This window comes from Chrysemys picta, chromosome 9 (assembly GCF_011386835.1).
Source record: "Chrysemys picta bellii isolate R12L10 chromosome 9, ASM1138683v2, whole genome shotgun sequence".
In the NCBI taxonomy this organism is placed as follows: domain Eukaryota; kingdom Metazoa; phylum Chordata; order Testudines; family Emydidae; genus Chrysemys; species Chrysemys picta.
Genome location: NC_088799.1, coordinates 96,474,739 through 96,501,574, shown reverse-complemented (window position 1 = coordinate 96,501,574; position 26,836 = coordinate 96,474,739). Strand labels below are relative to the sequence as shown.

General features: G+C 41.9%; 1 long non-coding RNA gene across 1 annotated transcript; it reads left to right on the top strand.

Moving 5' to 3' along the window:
• Positions 1-187: 187 nt before the first annotated feature.
• Positions 188-24,077, top strand: LOC135973604 (uncharacterized). The gene is made up of 3 exons (XR_010590513.1): positions 188-759; positions 2,491-2,697; positions 23,444-24,077. It is a non-coding gene; the product is annotated as an uncharacterized LOC135973604 (long non-coding RNA).
• Positions 24,078-26,836: the final 2,759 nt, after the last annotated feature.

Sequence of the window (26,836 nt, the reverse complement as noted above, 5' to 3'; positions counted from 1 at the left end):
AAATGAACTGCTTTACCCCTTGCAAATTTTCATTGTGGTTGCAGCAAAAAAATCTTGAACTGCTTTACCCCTTGCAAATTTTCATTGTGGTTGCAGCAAAAAAATCTTGCTCACTGGCAAAAGGAATTGTGATTGGGGTAACAGGAGGACAGGATTCAAAAGGAGTTAAAGTGGCCAGGCAGGCCAATTAACTCCCCAGGCTGCACCTGGAGAAGGAGCTAGGGAGCAAGGAACTAATTGGAAGCAGGTTCAGCTGTGCAGGAACAGCGGGGGCCTATATAAAGCCCAGAGGTTGTGCACGTTAAAAGGAGGGCTGCTGGGAAAGGCTGCTGGTAGTAGTCACTCTCTGAGAAGAGGGTTTTGGAGCTGGGGGACCAGATGTGATAGGAAGCAGCCCAGGAAAGGTGTGATGAGAGAGGAAAACCCAGAACTGCTGAGCTGAGAGTCCCTGGAGTAGAAGGCAGGCCTAAGTTCCCCTACCAGCCACTGAGGCAGTGGAAGAGAAGATGGCCTAGGACTGCTAGGGAGAGGGGACTTTGCTACCCCGGAAGGGGAAAACACTGAGTGACCTGGCTGGAGGACTGAGTCATGAAGAGGACACTGGTTCCTGGAGTGAGAGAGGGGCTGCAGACCAGAGGAAGAGACAGAGTGATGGTGTACAAACCGCTTAAGGGGGTGTTGACCTCTAGAGCTAATCCCCAGAACAACCAGGAGGAGGTGACAAACCAGTGGTGTGCCCTTTCAGAGTATTTTCCCAAGGTAGGGTATTTAAATCACCAGAAATTGTCTTGTAGGTAAAAATCCCTACATTTGCATGGAGATGGATGGGAAGATATAATAGGGCTTACAAAATTATAGAAGTTGAAAAAAGTTTGCCCGTAAAATTTCAAGTTTTACAACTAAAATGATTAGGCTTAAAAATGTTTATGCTTCCTTGATTTCTAGTCAGTTGTGGAAATGTATAAGGTCAGGATCTGGGGGACTTAACAGCTACAGGTATGTTCTTCATTATGGGTGAAATTCACCTCTGGTCAGAAGGTCGACACAATAGTTATGCACCACTCAAGTTTCTCCAGGAGACCACCTATAGATGGGGGATGAAATAGAACATCAATGGTTCCAGTACTGCATGCTTCAGATGTACAAAATCAAGGCCAAATAACCTCTGTTCCCTGGCTTTTGAAAGATGAAGTATTTTTTTTGCCCATGTGAAATGGAGGGAGATTCATCCATCAGAAGTTATTCAAGAAAAGCTAAGTACAAATCTTAACAGTATGTTTGGTTTAAAACCCAGGGTTGTAAATTCAATTCTTGAGGGGGCCATTTAGGGATCTGGGGCAAAAATCTGTCTGGTAATTGGTCCTGCTTTGAGCAGGGGGTTGGACTAGATGACCTCCTGAGGTCCCTTCTAACCCTGATATTCTATGATTTGCTCTATGATTGGGACACTGCAGTCAGTACAGACTCAGAAGTCACCTGCTAGAAGACTTGAAAATCAGATTTGACCTACCAAATAGATAGCAACCTAGTTGTTTGCAACTTTAAATAAGCGGGAACATGAGATCTCTCACCATTTGCAAGTTTCCTCCTGTCACTAATCCTTTTTCAAAAGCATAGGATTTTGGTTTTTATGTAAGGGGGTGTGGGTGGGTGGTTTGTTTTTGTTTTGGTTTGGTTTTTTTTACAGAATGTATCTTTATTTGCAATAACTTCTTGGAACTATGGTATGAAAACATGCATTTTTCCATGTCCTGCTTTTAGAGTAGCAGAAACTGAGGTTTTTCCCCCCCCACTTACATTTAAAAAGGTTTCTATTTCTGAAACTGAAATGAAACTTCCATGATTCTTCCCATAACAATTAACAGAGTGGGCCAAATGTTGCTTCAGATGCACCTAGGTAGCTCCCATTTGAAATAGATGTGAACTGCTTGTGTGCAGCTGGCACTAGAATTTGGCCTACAATTTGCTGCTAATGAGTTGGCAGAAAACAGTGCAAAAGAGCAAAACATTCTGGGCTCAGATGAGAGCAGCTATTTTTGTTTGTTTTTTAACATTAGTGGATTTAAAAATGTGTTGACAATCCAAAGCCTTCTCATTGATTTTTTTTTTTTCCTGCTTAAAAATGTTATAGCAAATCCGTTGCAATCAGATCTCTTCACCCCCTGCACCTCTTTCTATTATCCTCTTTCACCTAGTAACAGCAACTAATCTTGGCCATTCCAAGTTTTGTGACTTAAGATTCTAAACCCAAAAGAGAATGAAATTTGCTCCCCAGCAGATAAACTTCCCTAGGATTCCGCTGCGTTCTGTGGTGAGTGGCTTGTGGTGTGTTTTTTGTTGTTGTTGTTGTTGTTGTTTTTGGTCCATGGCATGTCCACCTACTTTTGGAAATGTAAACCACTCTAAATCATAGGCTGACTGCTATTTACTCTGTTTCTTATTTTCAAAAATAGCATAATGCTAAAAAATAGCCCCCTTTTTTTTTTTTAGTGGCTGAATGCTGGAGACCTAAACTCCCGTTGACTTAATTGGGGCCAGAATTTCATTCCTTAGTATCTAGAGCCTCCTCAAAACCTTACTTCTCTGAGGGTGACATCTGTGATTCTGCAAAGGGTCCGTGGAAGTGATAGGTATCACCAGAGGGATGAATTTCATCAGCTGAAAACCAAGTCCTGGAGAAGTGAGCACATTGACCAGGTAGAGATATTTATTATTTTTAAATATGAATAGTGAAGGACAGAGGGTGAATAATGGGGTTAGATTCTTTTGAAAGATAGGATGAGTTTTTAAAAAACTGTTAGTGGCAGAGAAAGGAAAGTCCATTATCTGAGGCTGGCAGAAACTGTGTTCTTACAAGAGCTATTTATCTTTTATCTATATGCTAGTAAATGGAAAGCCTTCTCCCTTCTGCTCCTGCAAAAAAAAAAAACCCACACACACCTTGTTCCTCTCATACAAATCTAGATACTGGCAGTCAGAACCATCCTTAGGGACAGGTGATCAGAGTGGGGTGCCCACTCCTGGGGACACCAAATAATCCAGGAGCAAGGGGCAGGGATGGCACATCACTCAGTGGTGTGTATGTGCTTGTGGTGCGATGGTTATTTTTGCTCTCCCAGTGTGCTTGGAGAGAATGGGGGCACCAAAAACATTTTTCCACCTTGGGTAGCAAAACTGTTATCATGGGCCCTTGCTGACAGTGAAAGCCTATTAGCTCATCTCAACAGCTGCAAGAGGCATAGGAAGGAGAAACTTTCTCGAGGGCCAAGGAACCAATCCATGTAGGTCTTTGTAGATCAATATCAATAAACTAGAAGTAAATAGAACCTGCATATGCTCTGTGTAGCTCCGGTATAATAGGCTGTCTGGGACTAACACCATAAAGCAAACAAATGGCTGCAGTATGCACTGTTGCAGCTACAAGTAGTTTTTCAGGAGACCTAATAAAGAGACGAGGCACAAAATCACATAAAGCACAGAAGGAAGTTAAGAAAACCGAGCCAAATGCTGTTGCACCTCTTCACCCAAAGTCTGGTTTGTGGTCCAAAGTTAAAAATGGAGCAGAAAAGGAGAGGGAAGTGTAGATAATGCACTGCTATCACTTATCCAGTAGCTTGAGATCTCCTTTTTTAGAGCAGACTAGAAAACTAACTGGCTGTGTAGGCTGGAGAAGGTAACAAAGTTGCTTCCAGCTGTGTGTTAGTACATAGATTACATTTATAAAAGAGCATATGTAGGCAATCCTGGACAATGGAGAGAATGTGAGAGAGAGCACACTTCGATGTCCCTAGTGGATCTAAAGGAAATTTGACCTGGATCCCAATGAACATGAGCATTAGGACCATCTTTCACAATTGAAGGAATGTAGCCAGGACATCGTATTACATGTGTTGCAGAAAAGACAACAGCTTAACATAAGAACGGCCATACTGGGTCAGACCAAGGGTCCATCCAGCCCAGCGTTCTGTCTGCTGACAGTGGCCGATGCCAGGTGCCCCAGAGGGAGTGAACCTAACAGGCAATGATCAAGTGATCAAGCTTGCATTATTTTGTTTATAACTGCATCTAAGTGAATCTCTTGGCCAATAAACAATCATCCTCTTGAGAATGCACATTTTGGGAGCCAAGTATGTGCAGTTACTCTTCCTGCAAAGAGGCTAATGGGATTCTTTGTGTGGTGTGAGTCCCAGAGATGGGTTTGATTGGCAGGCCTAGGATAGCAAGCTCAAAATGACCAGTCGTCTTAACCTGAGGATTGACTATCGCTCTGAGACTTGTCAAATCTCCTCAATGCTAGGCAGAAAGTAATGAGAGTCTGAGGTGCAAAAATTTCTGCTATGGATAGAACTCTTCTTGTTAACTGTGTGTGTTCACTTGCCAGTGCTGACCCTCCTATTTATTTAGAAATGAGTATTTGTCCCTTAAGGGACAGCTTGTGGTGTAGCCCTACACAGCCACACCAGGGCATAAGAGGGCCTAAGATTCTCACACTATCCTATACAGCTGCTGTTCTCAGCACACGTGGACAGTAGGTGACTGCTCATAGGATTGTCTTCTCACCCCGTCCTGTAGGGGTTGGGGGGGGGAGGGGAGGATTTGAGCAGGAGGTTGGACTAGATGACCTCTTGAGGTCCCTTCCAACTCTGATATTCTATGATTGGTAGAACCTTGACTGTGTTCCTACAACAGCTGAGCAGAGAAAGGGAGGGAAGTAATGATGCTAGTCAGGACCTGTAGTAGATTCTTCCCACGCTTCCTGCTTGCTTCTGGAGGGTAGTAATTGTGTGGCTCTCGTTCTTTTCCAGGGAAGGACAGCTTTACGGAGGGCTAGGAGCTAATGTTCCATCCTGACATAAAAGTGGATGGACTATGGCATACCTTCCTGGGAAGGCAGTAGTCCCTGCGGCTCCCTTGGAGCACTGAAACTGCACTAAAATCCATGACGCCACAGTGCTAGGCACAGGAAAGAGACCATTACAAACACTCCTCCTCCCACTTTTCTACAAGGACATAGGGATGGCTTCTGACAGCTGTACTATGAGCAGCTGGACTTTTTTCATTTGCCATCTCCATTTCATTTCCAAAGTGCTCTGAATGCATGTATCTTGGCATGCTTCCTTGGACACAACTAGCTACCTTGGATCATAAAGTTGATGTGGGATGGGATCACGCAGTTAGGAAAGATCCTCATTGAGGAGAAAGTAGCGGCATAAAGATGCGGCCCTACAGCAGGGCAGGGAGCAAGACATCCATAAAATGGGCTGTTTAAATAATCAAGAGGGCAAAGTCTGATTGGCAGTACTTGAAGTGAAGGGCATGGGTATAACTTTGCCAGTTGTCAGAAATGCCACCAGAATTCATTAAGGAGAATCAAAACAACATAAGAGGAATCGTTTCTATCTATGCATTTCAAGTACATCAATCACCATGGAATTTAAAGTGGTAGTGGTACATTGCTAAAAATTTCATAGGTAAAGATGAAAACATGCCAGCCTTTGAAAGGTATGGAAAACATGTATGATAATGGATTCCAGATGTTACCAAACTCAGGGAGTTGGTAGGTAAAATCCCATGGGACGCAAGTCTAAGGGGGAAAAAGTTCAAGAGAATTGGCTGTTTTCAGAGACATTATTAAGGGCCTGAGCAAACTATTTCACTGCATAGGAAAAATAGGAAGTATGAGAAGAGACCACCTTGGCTTAATCAGGAGCTCTTCAATGATCTGAAGCTCAAAAGAGTCCTACAAAAAGTGGAAACTAGGTCAAATTACAAAGGATGTGTATAAACAGAAGGAAACGGGCAAGGCAAAAAATGAGATTAATTTAACTAGAGACATGTAGAATGGTTTCCTGTTACTCTGATACATTAGAACAGGGGTCAGCAAACTTTCAGAAGTGGTGTGCCAAGTCTTCATTTATTCACTCTAATTTAAGGTTTCGCGTGCCAGTAATACATTTTAACATTTTTAGAAGGTCTCTTTCTATAAGTCTATAATATACAATTAAACTATTGTATGTAATGTAAATAAGGTTTTTAAAATGTTTAAGAAGCTTCATTTAAAATTAAATTAAAATGCAGAACCCTCCAGACCAGTGGCCAGGACCCAGGCAGTGTGAGTGCCACTGAAAATCAGCTTGTGTGTCACCTTTGACACGTGTGCCATAGGTTGCCTACCCTGCATTAGAAGCAAGAGGAAGACCAAGGACAGGGTAGGCCTGTTACTCAAGGGAGGGAGGGGACAATAACAGAAAATGTGGAAATGGCAGAAGTGCTAAAAAAAATTGTTTTGGTTTTCAGGAAACCAAACCTTAGTAGCAATTGGACTGCTAACATAGTGCCTACCAGTGAAAATGAGGTAAGATTAGAGATTAAAAAGAAGGGAAAACATTTAAAAATTAATCTAGATGAGTTAGATGTCAAGTCACCAGGGCCTGATGAAATACATCCTAGAATACACAAGGAGCTGACTGAGGAGATTTCTGATCCATTAGCAATTATCTTTGAAAAGTCATGGAAGATGGGAGAGATTCCAGAGTACTGGAAAAAGGCACTATATTTGCTCATCTAAAATAACAGAATTACAGACTAGTCATCTTAACTTTAGTACCCAGAAAGATAATGGGGCAAATTAAGCAATTTACAAACACCTAGAAGATAATAAAGTAATAAGTAACTGTCAGCATGGATTTGTCAAGAAGAAATCATGTCAAACAAACCTAATTGCTTTCTTTGAAGGGTAACAAGCATTGTGGATTGGGGGAGGGGGGGGGGAGGAGTGATAGATGTGGTATATCTTGATTTTTAGTAAGACTTTTGATACTGTCTTGCATGACCTTGTCATAAACAAATTAGGGAAATACAATGTAATGGAGCTCCTATAGGGTGGGTGCATAACTATTTTCTGGGAATGGTTTTCCAACCAGTTATCAATGGCTCACATTCAAGATGGAAGGGCATATTAAGTGGTGCCCTGCAGGGATGAATTCTTGGCCCATATCTGTTCAATACCTTCATCAATGATTTAGATAATGGCATAGAGGGTACACTTATGAAGTTTGTGAATGATACCAAGCTGGGAGGAATTGCAAGTGCATTGGAGAATAGGAATAGAATTCAAAATGATCTGGACAAACTGGAGAAATAGTCTGAAGTAAATAGAATGACATTCAATAAGGAGAAATGGAAAGTACTCCACTTTAGGAAGGAACAATCAATTGTAAATATACAAAATGAGAAATGACTGCCAAGGAAGGAGTACTGCAGAAAGGGATTTAGGGGCCATAATGGATCACCAGCAAAATGTGAGCAAACAGTGTAACTGCAAAAAAAGTAAACATCATTCTGGATGTATTAGCAGGAGTATTGTATGCAAGACATGAGAAGTAATTCTTATGCTCTACTCTGCACTGATATGGCTTCAACTGGAGCAGTGTGTCCACTTCTGGGCACCACATTTCAGGAAAGATGTGGACAAGTTGGAGACAGTCCAGAGAAGAGCAACAAAAATAATTAAAAGTCTAGAAAACATGACCTATGAGAAGATTAGGAAAAATTGGCTTTGCTTAGTCTGGAGAAAAGACAGAGGGGAAATAAGTTTTCAAGTACATCAAAGGTTTTTAGAAGGGGGAGAGAGAAATTGTTCTCTTTAACTCCTGAGGATAGGACAAGAACCAGTGGGCTTAAATTGTAGCAAGTGCGGTTTACGTTGGACATTAGGAAAAACTTGCTAACTATCAGGATGCTTAAGCACTGGAATAAATTGCTTAGGGAGGTTGTGGAATCTCCATCGTTGGCAGTTTTTAAGAATAGGTTAGACCATCACCTGTCAGGGATGGTCTAGATCAGGGGTCGGCAACGTTCGGCACGCAGCCCGGCCAGTTTTATTTACCTGCTGACGTGGCAGGTTCAGCCGATCGCGGCCCCGCTGGCCGCGGTTCGCCATCCCGGGCCAATGGGGGTGGTGAGAAGCGGCGCGGGCGAGCATGTGCTGGCCGCTGCTTCTCGCCACCCCCCATTAGCGTGGGACGGCGAACCGCAGCCAGTGGGGGCCACGATCAGCCGAACCTGCTGTGTCAGCAGGTAAATAAAACTGGCCCGGCCCATCAGGGTGCTTACCCTGGCGAGCCGCATGCTAAACGTTGCCAACCCCTGGTCTAGATAATACTTAGTCCTGCCTCGGGTGTGGGGACTGGACTACAGGACCTCTTTAGGTCCCTTCCAATCCTAGCATTCTATGGGCATAACAGATACGACTGAGCTGTCTTGAAGCAATTAAAATCATTTTAATATTGGAACCATTTGGGTACAACAGCTGAGGCCTCCACTTCAGAGCTTACTTGCTAAAGCTGTCCTGGAGCAGTGTTAAAACAGTGTAAAGATTACCTAGCACTACAGTTCACTTTGACATTGAGTTTGACTGGAAAATTACTCCATTAACATAAATGAAATCTGTTCTCTTGTATGTCTCTCTACCTACTCTTTAGGACATCAAGTATATCCTCAAGCCATGTATCACTTGCTTTCTGTAGCAATTACAATTTACTTGGGGGATAGCTCAGTGGTTTGAGCATTGGCCTGCCAAACCCAGGGTTGTGAGTTCAATCCTTGAGGGGGTCATTTAGGAATTTAGTTGGGGATTGGTCCTGCTTTGAGCAGGGGGTTGGACTAGATGACCTCCTGAGGTCCCTTCCAACCCTAATAATCTATGATTCTATATTTTGTTTATTATACAATTTTAACACACCTGGCTTTTATTCCCTTATCTCAGATAAGATGTGAGTTTATCTCACTATTTCCCAAGTAACTGTATCTGTAACTTTGTTTACCCTCTTCAAAACAACAAATTGCCTTAGCTGTGTGTATGGAATTCTCATTGTTGGGTCATTTTAAACCAAAAACATTGCTAAAACAAGGTTAATATATGCATGTACTAATATAGCTATACCTATTACTTATCTATATATATATATATGTGCCTCCCTCCCCTCCTTCTCATCTGTATGTCCCTCACCTCTTCCATTTCCTTAGCTTTCAATTTAGCTAATCGCTCTGAACGAACACTCCCTTCTACTCCACCCCCTGACTTCCCCTCCACAAAAATCATGAAACTAACATGATTTTTGCCACCATCCCATTGTTCTCTGTATGTTTTATCCCTTTCCCCCTACCCTTGGTCCATCTTATCTATTTTACTTGTAAGTTATTAGGGTCAGGACTGTCTTCTCCAGGGTTTCTCAAACAGGGGTCGCCACTTGTGTAGGGAAAGCCCCTGGTGGGCTGGGCCGGTTTGTTTACCTGCCATGTCTGTAGGTCTGGCCAATCGCGGCTCCCACTGGCCGATTGTGGCTGCTCCAGGCCAATGGGAGCTGCTGGAAGCGGCGCGGGCCGAGGGACGTACTGGCTGCCGCTTCCAGCAGCCCCCTTTGGCCCAGAGCAGTGATCCGCGGCCCCTGGGAGCCACGAGCGGCCAGACCTGTGGACGGGGCAGGTAAATGAACTGGCCCGGCCCACCAGGGGTTTTCCCTACACAAGCGGCGACCCCTGTTTGCGAAACCCTGGTCTATTCCATTTATACCATGCCTAGCATGGGAAGCCTAATTCTGGTTGGTCTGTATGTTTTATTAGTAAGAATACCTAAGAAGATCACTAATTGGCTATATATTTATAGCAAAGGAGCTTGGAGGATTGTTTGGGCTAGGTAACTTAAATATATTTAGTGTTACTTTGTTCATTCATGGAATCTTTTTACGAGAAGCCAAGTGTCCCACAAGTAGGGAAATCCCCCTTTGTATGTACCATAATCAAGGAATTTGAAGGAGTGTGCCAAATTAAAATGTAGCTACTGCAAATTTGCAAATTCATTTGTCATTATCTACCCAACCCCCCATTATAAGCGTGACATTAGAAATATTGTTACTATCTGTAATAGTGTATATGAAATAATTTGGAAGGCTCTGTCTAGCTCCCAGGGCACAGACATCCATATTTAAAAATCCACCATTGACTGGATCTAATTGGCGTGGCTGATAGCAGTTTTAGTAGAGGCAAAGGACTAATAAGGATGTAGAATGGGTCGGCAACATTCGACTCGCCAGCACCCTGGCGGGCCGGGCCAGTTTTATTTACCTGCTGACATGGCAGGTTCGGCCAATCGCGGCCCCCCCCTGGCTGCGGTTCGCCGTCCCGGGCCAATGGGGGCGGCGAGAAGCCGCGGCCAGCACATCGCTCACCCACGCCGCTTCTCATTGGCCCGGGATGGCGAACCACGGCCAGTGGGGGCCGCGATTGGCCGAACCTGCCACGTCAGCAGGTAAATAAAACTGGCCCGGCACACCAGGGTGCTTACCCTGGCGAGCCGCATGCCGAACGTTGCCGACCCTTGATGTAGAAAAAACTACTCATCCCTAACTCTTTCACATGTGTAATTTAAGACTTAATGAACTCGTATAAAGCATTTTAAGACCCTCAGAACATTGAGAGGGAAGGAACGACACTTATTCCCATTTTAAAGATAAGAAAACCAAAGAAGAGATGTTGAATGATGCCAAGGATAACTTAAGTGTTAGAAATGGGAATACATATGAAGGCTGTGTGTTTGTCATAGCCATGCTTCCATGACAAAAGTCACGACAGGTGGCACTTTACACAGAACCAGATGGATAAAATTTTCAAGTGACCTAAAATCCCATTTTCAAAAGTGACTTAGGCACTGAGACATAAAAAAAAAAAAAAAAAAATCTGGGCCTAAGTTACTTTTGAAAATGGGACTTAAGTGCTTAATGAGAATTTTTTCCTCCTGGTCTTTTGTGAGAACATTTGGTAGGTTCAGTGTCAACATGTGTGGTTAAGTAAATTTTAATTAAGCATTTACCCACACCCTTTTTTCATGAATTAGTTAAACTTTAGGTTGTGTAGCTAAAATGAAGACTGGGGAATTTTTACAAATGTGTAAATTATAATCAAAGTATAACTTAGATAAATAAGAAATTGTAGAAAGTAAAATTGAGATGATTATATGAGAGTAATTAAAAAAATCTAAATTGATGAATTGACCTTTTGGCTGATTTAAGACACACTTAAATTCTATTTTGAGAGCTTAAGAGGTGGGTAAATCCTGTGTTAGGCTTTAGAACAAGGATACATTTTTCTTTTAGGGCCAAACCTTCAGTAAATGAAATGTTTACTATTGATTTTAATAAAGCCATGGTTTAGCACTGTTTAAATAGGGTATTAAAATATTTTGGGGGGAAATGTCTAGTTTAAATTCTTGTAGAATTGGAATTGTATTCCCTAAACTCATTTTGTTTTTCCTTTTGTATCTTTCTTGATCATATCAAACCACAAATAAACCAAGATAACTATGCTATGGCATTTTAATTACAATGAGAAATTGCTTATGTCTTGATGCTGACCAAGACATTGTGATGAATATATCACAGCTGCATTTTTACATTTCGGGGCCAATGTTAGACAAACCTTCACTAGAACAAAAACTAATTGCATTAGGCATCTATTCACTAATAACTTGTAAAGCTTATCACAAACCTTGAAATCAGCTGAAAAGCAATGGAAACTTTTTTTAGACAAAATAACCAATTATAGGGTCATCCTGTTAAATAACCCACATCTGCTACTTTGTCATTCTATAGCCACGGCTGTGCCTCAGATAATCAGCCTATTAATGAGTATTATCTAGAACTCTTCAGCTTATTTCTTTACCACTACATCAATGCTTTGTACTTGAAAAGTTCAATTTAGGGAACAGTAATGTAACTGCAGTTTACATGGTTGAGTCTACAATTTCCACCTTCTAGGTTTTCAGTTGTAATTCCTACAATTAACACCGGGCAGTGTCTATCCTTCCATGTTCTCCACCCTGACAATGTTCTCACAAGAGAGACAAGGTGGGTGAGGTAATGGCTTTTATTGAACCAACTTCTGTTGGAGGGAGGGAGAGAGAGACAAGCTTTTGGGCTTACACAGAGCTCTTCTTCAGGTCTGGCCCTGTATAAGCCCAAAGCTTCTCTCTCTCTCTTTCCAGCACAAGTTGGTCCAATAAAAGCTATTACCTCACCAACCTTGTCTCCCCATTAGGACCATTTATCCACAACATTGTTCTCATAGGGCACATTAGTCCATTGTGACTGATGCTAGTCAACTTGCTTAATGCACTACTGGAAGATGCTTGGATAATACAGTAACAAGGGCATTATAAGAACTTAAATAAAATAGAACTCTTGTACTTCATCACCACATTCTTCATTACTATGAGTTTTCAGGATGGCCAAATTCATGATCAGACTTGTCATCTGCCATTTGAACCATAATCTAATTGAGTCTGAAAAAAGTTTTCTTAATGCTTTGCTTTAGTCTGCTTGAGAAGTGTCAGCAACACCACAGTGCTTTGAACTGGCAATGCTAACATCTTCATTGGGGAGGAAAAAACAATGTAGTATGGAGTGATCAGATCACCTCAGTCATTTTCAATAATTGATTTCTATGGGAGGTAGGTACCTTTAAAGAAGAGTCCTGGGTGCAGAGGTAACTGAGCAAGCCTGTGTGGCTTGGCTCCAGTAGAAGTGTCAGGCAGCTTGAGGAAGGGGGTCTCAGATCATATTTAAAGGCTCCAGGGTCTCTGATGTTTAAGGCATAATTGCTGCCTGTTACACTCTGTGTGTGGAATCCCCCCAAATTATCCCAGAAAAACTCTGCAAAGGGATCTTAATGAGTTTCCCCATTGATTCCCAGGGAGGCTTGTAGTAGTTCTGGCCCAGAACAGCTGTCCAAATCACTTTCAGAGTGGGTGCAAGAGTCTGAAGAGCAAGTTTTTTCCCATTATGGATGCAGTTCTGCATGTTCATTGCTGCTGGCTGTTATTCCCAGCTCGTTATCACTTCATAATGTTCTTAGCCAAGTTTTTATTTGAAAATAAGATGCACCAAAAGGCTTCTGGGTATTAACATCCTGTTGATTTAGGCACTCTCCTGTCTTCCTGTATCAGTGGTCGATACTAGGAAAACAGAGGAATATTTCTGCATAGGGAAGCAGAGCTGAGTCTACTTATATGGAGGGCACAAAAATAGATTTTGGAACTGGAATTTCATGGCATTTCCTCAGACTCAAAGTTTAAACTATTTGGGTAAACATCACATTGAAATTGCCATAGAAGCCTCATGCCAGAGACAATACAGTCAGAGGAAAAGACAAGTAGAGCTCTTCACAGTGCCAGACTCGGCTGCCCTAGTCATTGACTGTTCCAAGCTGGTTGCTTTGTCTCTTTGAGATTGGTATTTCACAACTCTGGTTCTCAATGTCATAGAAGTAGGCAGACTGTCGGGATTCTTTATTTTTTGGCATAGTTTCCAGGCAGTGACACTGTAGCTTTTCCAACAAAATGGAATCTCAAAGAAAATGAACAAGTGCTTATTTGGTGGTGTATAAACAGCTATTGAAAAACTAGGAGAGAATAGCTTTTATATAATAATACTCAGTACTTATAGACCAGAGAACTTTACTCTTCAAAACCAGTGCTGTTTTCCATCTGTTAATTCTCGTTTCCCACAAAAGAAACATTATTCTTTCTTTATAGGTGAGCAAACTGAGACACAAGGAGGTTAATGGACATGTGGGCAAACTGGGACATAAAGGATATTGTGACATAGGGTGCCATTGGAAACTGGGGTCCCACTGAACTCACCTGTACTGCCAGCCTGTGTTGCCTTTACACTGCACTGCTGAGGCAAGCCAGCCAAGCCTTCCCTTAGGTTTCTGACTGCACTTTACCAGCACACACACAGGTAGGGACATACCCAGCTGCAGTTTCACTCAGATGCTGAGATCAGCTTTGCATGAGAAAGTTCAGCTAAGGAATTGCCCAGTACTCAAATGCACCCCCCTCTAGAGGGTAAACCCAACATTGTATTGTCTTGCACTGCACAGAGAACTATATAGCGTAAAGTCATTGCAATTTGCCCCCTCCCTCAATGTGGAGGAAGATATGCACAGCTTTTTGTGGCCACCCCCGCCCCCCACTTATGAATTCCACAAACTGTTTTTAGAAAAAACAAAAACAAGTCTAACTACAAAAGAGATTTTAAATCATTATAAGGGATAGCAAACAGATCAAAGGAGATTACGTAGCAAATAAAACAAACACAATCTAAGCTTAAAATAATAAAGAAACTGGTTACAAATAACACATTCTCACCCTAAATGTTGTTTTAGGCAGATTGCAGAGATTCACTGGCTTGCAGCTTAAAACTTCAGATATTTCATTCACAGGCAGACACCCTTCCAGCCTGGGCTCAGACCTTCTCCCCCCTTCGTCTTTGTTTCATCATTTTGGGCAGGGATTCAGTGAACTACCAAAATCCTGATTGTCACTCCCCTGCCTTAAATAGGTTTTACATATGGCAGGAATCCTTTGTCTTCCAGTGTGACTCCCACCCCTGGTAAGTGGAAATGTACTAATTTTATCACAGTCCAGTATCAGGTGACCTGATCACCTGACCCTGCAACCATAACTCAGTCTATTTGCAGAGTCCACAGGAAGGCTTTCCAAGAAGGTAGGAGATTAGCATCTTCAAAGACCTATTTTTCTAATGGTCTTTTCCAACTAGCAATCTAGACTGATTGCATTCTGTCTAGGGGGCATTCCTCAGGTGTCAACACATTTGTAATAGGTACATAGACCAGGGTTTCTCAAACTTCATTACACTACTATCCCCTTCTGACAACAAAAATTACTACATGACCCCAGGAGGGGGGACCAAATTCTGAGCCCACCTTCCCGAGTGGGTGGAGGGAAGCATCAGGTACTGTGCTGCCCGTCTCATGGTTCCCTATTAGTCACCCATTTGCCCTCCCAGAAAAGAAGGTGGGCATTCCTCTTTTATGTTCCACTGCCACCACAACCTTTTGGAATTATCTAGTCTGATCTCCTGCATAACATAGGCCATAGAGCCTCCATCCACCCAGCAACTTCTACATCACTCATTACTTCTGTTTGCACTATGCCAAACCCTTTAGAAAGACATCCAGTCTTGAAGTCCTTACCATCAAGTGATGGAGAATCCACCAGCTCCCTTATTCGGTGAGGTAATTACCCTCACAGGCTAAACGATTGTGCCTTATTTCTATTCTGACTTTGTCTAACTTCAGCTTGCAACCACTGGATCTCATTATGCCTTTTCTGCTAGCCCTCTATCAAACTTCTTCCCCATGTAGGTACTTGTAGATTGTGATCAAATTACTTCTTAGCAGTCTCTGCATAAACTAAGTAGACTGAGTTTCTTTACTTTCTTATTACAAGGTATGTTTTTGTTTCCATGGCACTAAATCAATGTATTCAGCACTTAATTCTCTGCCTGACTTTGTGCAGAGATAGGACTTAAAGGAGTGTGCAGGACTATAAAACAAATTCCTACAAGGTCTAAGAACCACCCGACACCTTTCTCTGCTCTTTTCAATCTGCCTGTACTTGTAAATAAACAAATCCACAAGCCAGTTACCCCCAGGGAGATAAAGGGAGAAAGATAGGTGAGAGATGCGAGCCACAACACTCAATTCAGCTCCAGCAGTATGATGAGTGTTGATGAGTGCAGTATGAGGACCTCCATAGAATGGGATTGTCTGGGGGGTGTTTCTCCAACAGATGCTCTACCAAAAGCTAAGGGAGTGAGAAACATGTAAATTAGCAAGTTTCTCCAGACAACTTCCATTGTCCTTTGTTGAATCTCTCTTAGATTTTCCCCAGGACCCTTTCCACCTTTCTAGATTTCCCCCCCCACCCCATCCCTCTACCAGGGTCTAATGCAGGGGCAGGCAAACATTTTGGTCTGAGGGCCACATAGGGTTTTGTAAATTGTATGGAGGGCCAGTTAGGGGAGGGGGTCATGGCTTGGCCTCCACCTCTTATTTGACCCCCCCCCCCCGGGACTCCTGCCCCATCCAACCCCTCCCGTTCCCTGATGCCCGGGATCCCTGTCCCATCCACCACCACCCCACTCCCTGTCCCCTGACTGCCCCCAAACCTCCGCCACCCCCATCCAACCCCTCTTCTCATTCCTGACAGCCCCCCCCAGGCCCCTGCCCCATCCAACCACCCCTTCTCCCTGTCTCCTGACTGCCCCTGGAACCCCTGCCCCTGACAGCCCCCTGCTGCCCATCCAATCCCTCCTCCTTCCTGACTGACGGCCTCCCCGGGACCCCTGCCCCCATTCAACCCCCTGGTTCCCCCCCCCGACTGCCTGAACCCTATCCACAGCCCCGCCCCCTGACCACCACCCCGAACTCCCCTGCCCTCTATCCAACCCCCCCTGTTCTGTGCCCCCTTACCGCACTGCCTGCACCACCAGTGGCTGGTGGCGCTACAGCTGCGCTGCCCAGCTAGAGCCAGGCCACACCACCGCTGCCACCATGCAGCACAGAGACTGGGTCAGGCCAGGCTCTGCAGCTGTGCTGCCCAGGAGCTCACAGCCCCGCCAACCAGAGCATTGCGCTGGTGGCAGAGTGAGCGAGCTAAGGCTGCAGGGGTGGGGGGACAACAGGGGAGGGGCCAGGGGCGAGCTTCCCAGGCCAGGAGCTCGAGGGCCGGGCAGGATGGTCCCATGGGCCAGAGGTCGCCCGCGTGCTGTAGTTTGCCCACCTCTGATCTAACGCAAGGGGGAAGCAGAGAGTGAAATTCCCCCTCTTCTGCTAAAAGCCAAGGTAGAGCGTCTTCTCTTTTGCCTTCCTTGGGTGCTCCCCATAGCTCCCTCACCAACTTTGGTTGCAGCAGTGACCACTCCCCCTGCTGAATCAATATTCACTTGTTTAGCTATACTGTCTTGTTTTAATGTTTACTTTCATTTAATTTTATTACGCGTCTTCCTGTGGCACTATTCTTCTGCCTCCATCTTCTTTATACATTGTCTCTCTTTGTTTTGTTCCCCCCCCCCACCTTTTATTTTTTTCTTGGCCTCTCACTGTTTTCCTAATGCCACAAACCCACACCCACCTTTTTTTTTTCTGCTTTGCTGCTTTTTTCTATTAATTACCATGAGAAATAGGAGAACAAACTGTCTGCAATATATAATTTCTCTTAAAATTACCACAAAACCTCAATGTTTTGGCTGTATTTTTATCCAGGAGAAAATGTTCATATTGAAAGAGGTCACTGCTGTATATCTGGAAGAGCAGAGTTCATCTCAGTCTGAGATTTCCTTTTTAAAACACAATGTGCATCAGGACTAGAGAAAAGGAACGGAGTGTGGGCTTGGATGAGACAAAGCGGCAGAGTCTGTTTACATAGAGTCAAAATGAACCCCAAACTTTTCCATGGGTAATTTGTTTGGTGCAGATGTTCACCAATAGTTGATCATTTTTATCATTCTCCACTAACAAAGGAATGGATTAATTAAACACTATTAGAATAATTTGTTGATCTAATACTGTGAATGTGATTAGCAAAATTCTAATTCAGCAGCCTCCCAACAAACAAACAGATCTTTACATGCTTTTTTCTCAAGCAACAAGTATTTATGCCACAGCAGCTTGTCATCATTAGTGAAAACATGAATTAACATGAGAAACTACAGTGAATATACAGATTTACATACCGTTCCATTGTCTCATGTTGGAATAACAATTTAATGCCCAGTAATTCTGCATTAATTGTAGGTACATGTAGTAGTAATTAACAAAAAATAAATATATCAGGTAAACTGGAAGTACTCGAGTCTGACTTTAAATGAGACATAATTCCCATCTACTACTGTATTGTAGGTATTCAGGATGAAATTCACCCCATGCAGTAGGCCAAAGCTCATAAACAATAAAATCCTATGTGCGCCTTCAAAATAGAGTTTACCTGGTGCCTGGGCTTTGGGCTGGCACCCTGAAGAAGTCTGATAAATCAGTTACTGGTTTAAAAGTTACTAACTGTATATACACACAGTATATAAAACAGGACCAAAAAAAAGTCAAGGCACACTTCTCATTGATGCTTGCGATGAACTCCTCCCAACTTCTGTTACATCAGGAGTGTACAAGTTTACATTTACATAGGTCCTGGCCCTATAGAGGCTAAATTCCATACTCAAAGATTGCAATATAGCATGACCACGTGTTTTTGCATGCAACAGCACTAGGGTGCCAAAAGGGCTGCCCAAAGATCAACTACATAATCATCATTGTTCCCACACAATGGCATAGGCTTTAAGGAAAATGTCTTGTCTTTGTAGGTCCAGCCAGTGCAGGTGAGGGGTTCACTAACAAAGCTGTGAAACAAACTTCCAATGGTATGTAAACATTCTGTTTTGAATTCCACTGAACAGGTCTAGGGCATGATCCAATTTCCCTTGAAATTGGTAGGAATTACCAGCAGTCCCCAGATTACAATGGACTTCAGTGGGAGTTTAATCAGTCCCTAGATTCATCTGAGAACCCAGGATACACTTGCAAAGCACTGTTGGGCTTTAGCTGCATGACTCCACTTGATATCAATAAATCATGCTACTCAGTCAGAACTCAGTGTTTTGAAGATTCCTCTTTAATCAACCTGAACGTGACCATTTCTTCCTCTTGTCTATTTATGTGTCAATTTCATAATCACAAATGTTAGCATTTGGGAGGATGAGGGTTTTTTCTGCCTTATTCGTAAAACAATATTTTGGGTTACTTAGGAACAAAGACTATTTTATTTATGCTAAAAAGTGTGAAGTGCTCTTTATATGAAGAATATGTTTTCCTTTGGCATAAAGGTGCATCTTCCAGTTATGCAAATGAAGAAGCAGCTTCAAAACAAATGAGTCACGCAGTGCCAAAAAAGAGGACTTTTGATATATCTAATGCATACAGCCACATTATGAATAAGTGTGCTGGAAAAGTCTTATTTATATTGCTCAGAGATCCAACTGCATGAGTTGCCTTGTTTTTTCCTACAGCAATCATGCATGCTCAGACAAAATATTGTGCCTCCCACTTGTTCCAAAAATTAAATTAAAACCACAGATTTTTAAATAAAACATTTGTTCTAATTAGTTTTCTTTCCAAAAGTCATTCTCTTCTATCTTGAATTGGATGTCCATAGTTTTCTATCCCTGTTTCTTAAAGCTAGTAACCCTAAAGGTCTTGGAGCAGAAATTTAAGTTCCCCATAGCTTTCTTCTATTTTAAGGGCCATATTATTAATGGGCTTCATTAAATGATTCCACGTGGCTTTGAAATGGGGAATGTGTACTTGTAAGTACAGCTGGGTATAAGTTGTGTGCAAATCAGGTTATTAGGCAAGGAAATGCCATTTGAATGGACACATGAAGATGTTTCCAAGCATTAACAAGTTTGCCTGGAAATACTGTGAGTAATCTCTCAGAATATATTTGAAAATGTAGCCCACAACACTTAAAGATGTAAAACCAGTAGAGGTGCGGGGCACCGGTGGTGGCTATTCAATTGCTGTAGGATCACCCATCCAAAACCAAAATGAAATGCTCCTGATATTCCTAAGAAGAAAAGAAAAGGAAATGCAGGGCAATTGTCAACAGAAATTGCAAATTTATTATCTTGGTAATAACCAATCATTGTAGATTTCCTTAAGTAAATAAATGGTATGCCTAATCATTAATTACTGGGTAATTAAACTGAACAGTGCTAATGCTCATTACCATGTTTCTAGTTGTATTGAAAAACAAAATACTGGTGAACAATTATACCACATGTTTATGAAGTGCCTGTTCGCTGAGGATAGAGGAAATATGGTCATTGAGGTAGCCCTAGCACTGTTTAAGGTGTCAAACATGTTTACACTAAAACAGTATCTTCTCCACCATGTCTTTATTCCTATTAAATCCTGCCATTGTACGAACCAGAGAAAACAGTTCTCTGGTGGCCAACAAATCATTCTGTTTCACTACCCCTTGCTAAACGAAAGCTGATTGGAAGAATGTTACGGGCATCAGGGAGAAAGTGTTTGAGAATCTGGAAGAGAATAAGAGAATGATGATGAAGTTAATAATAGTCCAAGGACCGCCTTTGGAACAGAAACCTGCATACAAACCCTTAAAACATGACCTTATGTCCTCTGATGTGATACCCTTGTTCAAGTGGAGTTGACCTTACTCTGCAGGCAACCTTACTGACTAGCTAAAAGGTATTGCTCAGCGAGAGCAAGAGTATGAGAATTTGGCTTATATTGAAGGGTAATTCTTGTCCTTTACCAAATAGCTGGAACTCTGATGAATCAAGGAAGGTCTGCAGAATTCTGACCTTCCTTGTTGAGATATGCTGGCATGTGGATATTTCAGGTGAACAGTATTTCTAGCCAATGATTCCAACCTCTGCAACAATCCATTGGGCAGTGCCTTCATACAAGGTTATCGAGCTTTTGGGGAAAGACATTCTTTCTAGATTATGAACCTTTTTTAAGTGGTTGTTAGAGGAGTTAGTGCTGCTTCCAAAAGTGACTGGAATTTCTCTTCGTGCTGATAAAAGAGAAACTGGATGAAAGAAGATGAAAATACATTACAAAAATAATAAAACAAATTTTATTATAATTTGAAATACTTTGATAACAAGTTCATGCTATGATTGTGGGTTACAAAAGAAAATACTCTACACTAATTGTGCTATTTCTTGTAGACCGTGCTGTAAGATATTTTCCCTGAAAGAATTAGGCCTTGTCTATGCTAGAAAGTTGAACCACTTTAGCTATACTGGTATACCCTCTCCTTGTTGGGATGCAGTTGTAGCAGTATCAAGATGCTTTATACCAGTATATGTATTTCTGTAGGGCAGTGGTTCCCAAACTTGTTCCGCCGCTTGTGCAGGGGAAAGCCCCTCAGCCCCCGCCATGTCCAGCAGCTCCCATGGGCCTGGAGCAGCGAACCGCAGCCACTGGGAGCTGCAATCGGCCGAACCTGCGGACGCAGCAGGTAAACAAACCTACCCGGCCCGCCAGGGGCATTCCCTGCACAAGCGGCGGAACAAGTTTGGGAATCACTGCTGTAGGGGAAGGAGAATAATGATATAAAGCACCTTTTTACCACTATAACTGTATTTATACTAGGGCTTGGACTGGTAAAAGTATATTGATTTAAAAACCCAGACTCCTAACAGTTCTACCATACCAGCATCAATTTCAAGTGTAGGCTAGGCCTTAACCTTAAGCAGTGAGTTTCTTCCACTTAAGCACCCTTGTTTTCCTGAATTTTCATATTAACCTTGCCACATTTTTTAAATGGACCAATATCAGAACATTTATTTTTCCCCTATCACACACCCTAAACATTGATTCTAATAATGTGGAACCTGGATATAGAGGAGCAGGGCCCCCTGCACCTGGCCCCCCACTTCAGGGGCCCTTGTGCCCATCCCCAGCTGTGGCCCCAGCCTTGGACCCTTGTCCTGGTGGGCTGCCTGGAGACACAGCACTGTTCCTGGCCCCAGCTCTTGGGAATGAGGGGGCACAGCCATTGGGTAAGGGGAGGCATGAGATAAAAATTTTAAAACTTCTTTCAGCACTCCCACTATTAAAAGTGTTCCATTGCCACTGGATTCCATAACAGCATTGTCCGGCTGATTCCACAGGTTTAGCCAGTATGGACCAGGCCCTAACCTTTGCCTCTCTCTGCTAACCTAAGGACTACCCAATACCGTTTTTCAGTCAACTAATAAACCCTACTCTGTTTTTGAAAAGGCTGTTCGGTGTCACTGCAAATACCTCATTGTGCCCTGAAGGGGTACAGTCCAAGACTAGTGATGGAGTCTGGCTCATCTAGATTTGCTGTAGGGAGCTGCAGAAAGAGACCAGGTTTCAGAGTCTTGGAAGTCACAGACCTCACCTGTGGAACTGTGTGGGTTGTTGGGGCTCAACATACTAAAGAGGTCACTCCCAAGGGTCTGCTTATAGGCTCTGGCTAGACCAGACCCTTTGAATTAGTCACACCAACATTTTTCCCATATGGCTCAACTACTCAGCCAATACAGGCATAACTACTGATTTCAGTAAGAACATAAGAATGGCAATAATGGATAAGACCAGTGACCCATGTAGCTCAGTATCCTATCTTCCAACAGTGGTTAGTGCCCAATGCTTCAGACGAAATGAACAGAACAGGGCAATTTATCGAGTGATCCATCCCCTGTCATCCAGTCCTAGCTTCTGGCAATCAGAGGCTTAGGGATGCCCAGATCATGGGGTTACATCCCTGACCATCTTGGCTAATAGCTAATATCCTCCATCAATTGTCTATTTCAGGGGTCGGCAACCTTTCAGAAGTGGTGTGCTGAGTCTTTATTTATTCACCCTAATTTAAGGTTTCGTCTGCCAGTAATGCATTTTTAGAAGGTCTCTTTCTATAAGTCTATAATATAGAACTAAACTATTGTTGTATGTAAAGTAAATAAGGTTTTTAAAATGTTTAAGAAGCTTCATTTAAAATTAAATTAAAATGCAGAGCCCTCCAGACCAGTGGCCAGGACCCAGGCAGTGTGAGTGCCACTGAAAATCACCTCGCATGCCGCCTTTGGCACGTGTGCCATAGGTTGCCTACCCCTGGTCTATTTTTTAAAACACATGTATAGTTTTGGTCTTCACAACATCCCTTGACAATGAGTTCCACAGGTTGACTGCATTGCTGAAGAAATTGTTCCTTATTTGTTTTGTTTTGTTTTGTTGCCTATTCACTTAATTGGTGACCCCAGGTTTTTATGTTCTGCGAAGGGGTAAATAACACATCTGTATTCAGTTTCTCCATGCCATCCATGATTTTATATATGTCTATCATATCCCTCCCCTAGTTATCTCCTTTCTAAGACGAACAGTCCGTCTTTTCAATCTCTCCTCGCAGGAAAGCTGCTCCCTAATTGTTTTTGTTATCCATTTCTGTACTTTTTCCAACTCTAATCTATCTTTCCTTGAGATGAGGCAATCAGAACCACACACAGTATTCAAGGTGTGGTTTTACCATGAATTTATATAGTAGCATTATGACATTTTCTGTCTTATCTATCCCTTACCTAACATTTAGTTAGCTTTTTTGACTGTTGCTGCACATTGAACAGATGTTTTCAGAGAACGATACATGACAACTTCAAGATCTTTGAGTGGTATCAGCTAATTTAGATCCCATCATTTTGCATGTATAGTTGGGATTATGCTTTCCAATGTACATTACTTTGTATTTATCGACGTTGGATTTCATCTGCCATTTTGTTGCCTAGTCACCTAATTTTGTGATATCCCTTTGTAACTCTCTGCAGTCTGCTTTGGACTAACTTGAGTAATTTAGTATCATGTGAAACCTTTGCCACCTCATGGTTTACCCTTTTTTTCCAGATCATTGATGAATATGTCAAACAATGCTGGTCCCAGTACACATCCTTTTAGAGGACCCAATATTTACGCCTCAATATTGTGAAAACTGACCATTTATTCCCGCCCTTTGTTTCCTATCTTCTTTAACCAGTTACTGATCCATGAGAGGACCTTCCCTCTTATCCTAAGAGGCTTTGGTGAGGGACCTGGTTGAATGTTTTCTGAAAGTCCAAGTATTCTACATCGACTGGATCACCCTTGTTCATGTTTGATGACCCCTTCAAAAAATTCTAATAAATGGAATTTTGTTTTGCAATCATCTAAACAAGATCTTTGGACAATTTTGAAAGTTTTTCTCAATGTGTTTCGTAGCTGGGAAATTTGTGGAAACCAAACCTGTTTCATAAACAGTTTTAGTTTTGACAAATTACTATGTTTTGACCAACTAACATTTTATCTAACAATTCTCAGTTTGCTCTAGTTCTGATCCAATGTATGTCACATGTATTTCCCCCTTGATTCAGTGAAAAGATGAATCTCTGTGGTTAGATTTTACTTTCACAGTTTTAGTGTTTATTTGTATTGCTTCTATTTGTTATCTGCTCTTAAAACCTGGTGTTACAACCATTTTTGTGTCTATCTTTACATTTGTATATTTATCTTCATTTCGACATGCTACAGAAAGTGTAATTTGACACTGTTTCACAAAATAAGTGGGCATTTATTAGGTGTATCAAACTTTTAGAAAGTATACTAATAACAAATTGTGAGTTTTCCTGGATGGCGGTGGAGCAATAATGAATTAAAAACTGCTATTCCCAAGGTGTACTTATTCATTCTAATATTACCAATGCTACAGCATGCTTAAACATCCTAACAAACAGAAGCAGGTTGACTTTTGTTCCTTTAGAGAGATAGGGCCAACTCTTCATTGATATAAATCAGTGGAGCTCCACTGAGTACACCTAATAAACATTTTCTATCCCTCTTCCCCCAAGAAAAAGAAAACCCAACAAAAAACGCTACAAAAGTGAAAACAGTGCAGGCAGAAGTCCAGCAGCAGAATGTGGGCTATCCAGTATATTGTACTGAATGTAGCATGTGTGATTACCTGCCTTGTGAGTAGGTGTCATATGCATGCCTTTGGTGCAAGAAGCTCATGGCACTCAGAGACAGAGTATGGGGTTTTGAGTCCAGAGTTGCTGAACTGAGCTAAGAGAGGTACATAGATGAGATTTTCCAGGACACAGTGAAATAGTCCCACCCCCAGTTTGACAGCCTCTGTGGCGTTGAGGAGGAAAAAAATTATTGGGGAAGGAGAACATAAAGCTGGAGTGGAGAGGAACAATACCATAGTTGGGACCCTCGTACCAAATGAAGTCATGGTATCCTCTCGTGCCAAGGATTCCTCTCCGGGGGAGGGGACCCATTATTAGGAAGAGACAGGTAATAGCAACGGGGGATTTGACTGTTAGAAATATAGATAGTTGTGTTTGTTATGACTGGGAGAACTGCATGGTGAATTGCCTGCTAGGTGCAAAAGTTGGAGGCTTCTTGAGACATCTAGTGAGACTTTTGTGCAGTGCTGGGGAGGAGTTAGTGGTCGTGGTACACACAGGTACCAATGACATAGGGATAAGGTAGGAGAGAGGTTCTGGAATTTGGGATGCTAGGTAAGAGATTAAAGTCCAGGACCTCCAGTGTAGCATTCTTTGAAACTTCCAGTTCATGTGCAGGGTCTCAATGCATGGATGGGATGATGGTACTCGGAGGAGGGATTTAGGTTTATTAGGAACTGGGGAACCTTTTGGGAAAGGAGGAGTCTACACAGGAAGGATGGGCTCCGTCTAAACCAAAACAGAACCAGATTACTGGCATATAAAATTAAAAAGGTCATAGAAGAGTTTTTAAACTAAGGGCATGGGGATGCGCATGCAGTCCAGACAGAGAGATCCCTTAGGGGAGGATTTATTAGTGAGAAGAGGCTGCACATTGATAAAGTACAGCTAGGAATTGAAGAGAAACAGTCAAATGAAAGAGTCCCATTCAATTACATCACATGAAGACAGACCAGTAAATATTGACAAATTTTATAAGTATTGTATACAAATGCTAGAAGTCTAAATACTAAAATGGGTGAACTGGAGCATCTGTATTAAATGAGGATATTAATATAATAGACATCATAGAAACTTGGTGGAAGAATGATAATTAGTGGGACACAGTAATAGCAGGGTACAAAATACACTACCAACCACAAAAATTACATTTTTGTTTAAAAATGTAAGCTAATTAGACTAAAAAGTTCAGTATCAAAAGTGAAACTTTTTGATTGAGCCAACCCAGCCCCCTAAATGTTGGTTATTCCGTTTGTGTATATCTTTGAGAATTTGCCTTTTCATCCCAGTACAGGATAGGAACAATTTTTCAAATGTTTAATTTTTTTTTTTCTGGGAAGGGACAACCGTTACCTGAGAAGCTCTAGCCAGATCCTCAGCAGGAGTCAATTGGTGTTAACGCCATTGACTTCAACTGTATGGCACTGATGGACATTATTGGAGAATCTGTCCCGTTATTGTAAACACAGCTCAGAATTATAATGCAATTTTTGTAGGCACTGCTATTAGACATTCTCCTTTGAAGAATTAGTCTATAATCATTGGTATTTTACAGTGAAAAAGACCTATTTCTCTGAAATGCCTGTCATGTAGGTTAAGAAATCGGTGTGACTTCAAGGCTGAGCTAATGTTTGTACAGTATCTAGCACAATCGAGCCTGAACCCAATCAGGACCTGTGGGCACTGCTGTACTATAAATATTAAATAATCTCTAAATAGAACCAGCATTTTCCCCCATTACTGTCACCAACTCATGACCTTTGCTTTTCAGCCAAACAAAATTACAACTTTTGCGCATACAAACTGCTGGGCTACTGCTGCTCCCAAGTAATTTGAATTGATTTGTGTTGCTTTAATGCATAGTGTTTAATATTTAATGCGCTTTATCTACAATGTCATATCTAAGTTAATTCAAAATGTTCATGTTCTCAGGTATGTAACAGAATTCTTTCAGCTTTACAATATTTATTATATAAATGGTGCGGGATTTTTATTTTTATTGTGGAATAAATCCTTTAAATTGGCTTTCTGGAAAGTAGGGGGAAAATGCAGCTCATAGATAAGAGCACAAAGTCAGTAGCAGTTCATTTCTGCAGGAGACCTAATATTGTCTATAGTTAAAATTTCACTTTTCTGCTCCCACTAATATTGATCAAAATCTTTTCTTTTTATTTTATTTTCAATTACATGTAGACCCTCAAAAAAACCCAAAATCAGCAGCTTGCCACAAGTGGATTAAGAAGGATGAAGCGATTATTCCTCTTTTATATGTCTTCTACCAAATTTCATGAAGTGCTTTCATGACCAGAATTGATGAAATTCAGAGCAATATTCCATATTCATGTCAAAAAACCATGATATCTTTGCTTATAAAGCAGTTAAACAAGTTGAATATAAAGCAGGCTCAGCTCTGCCCATGACTTACT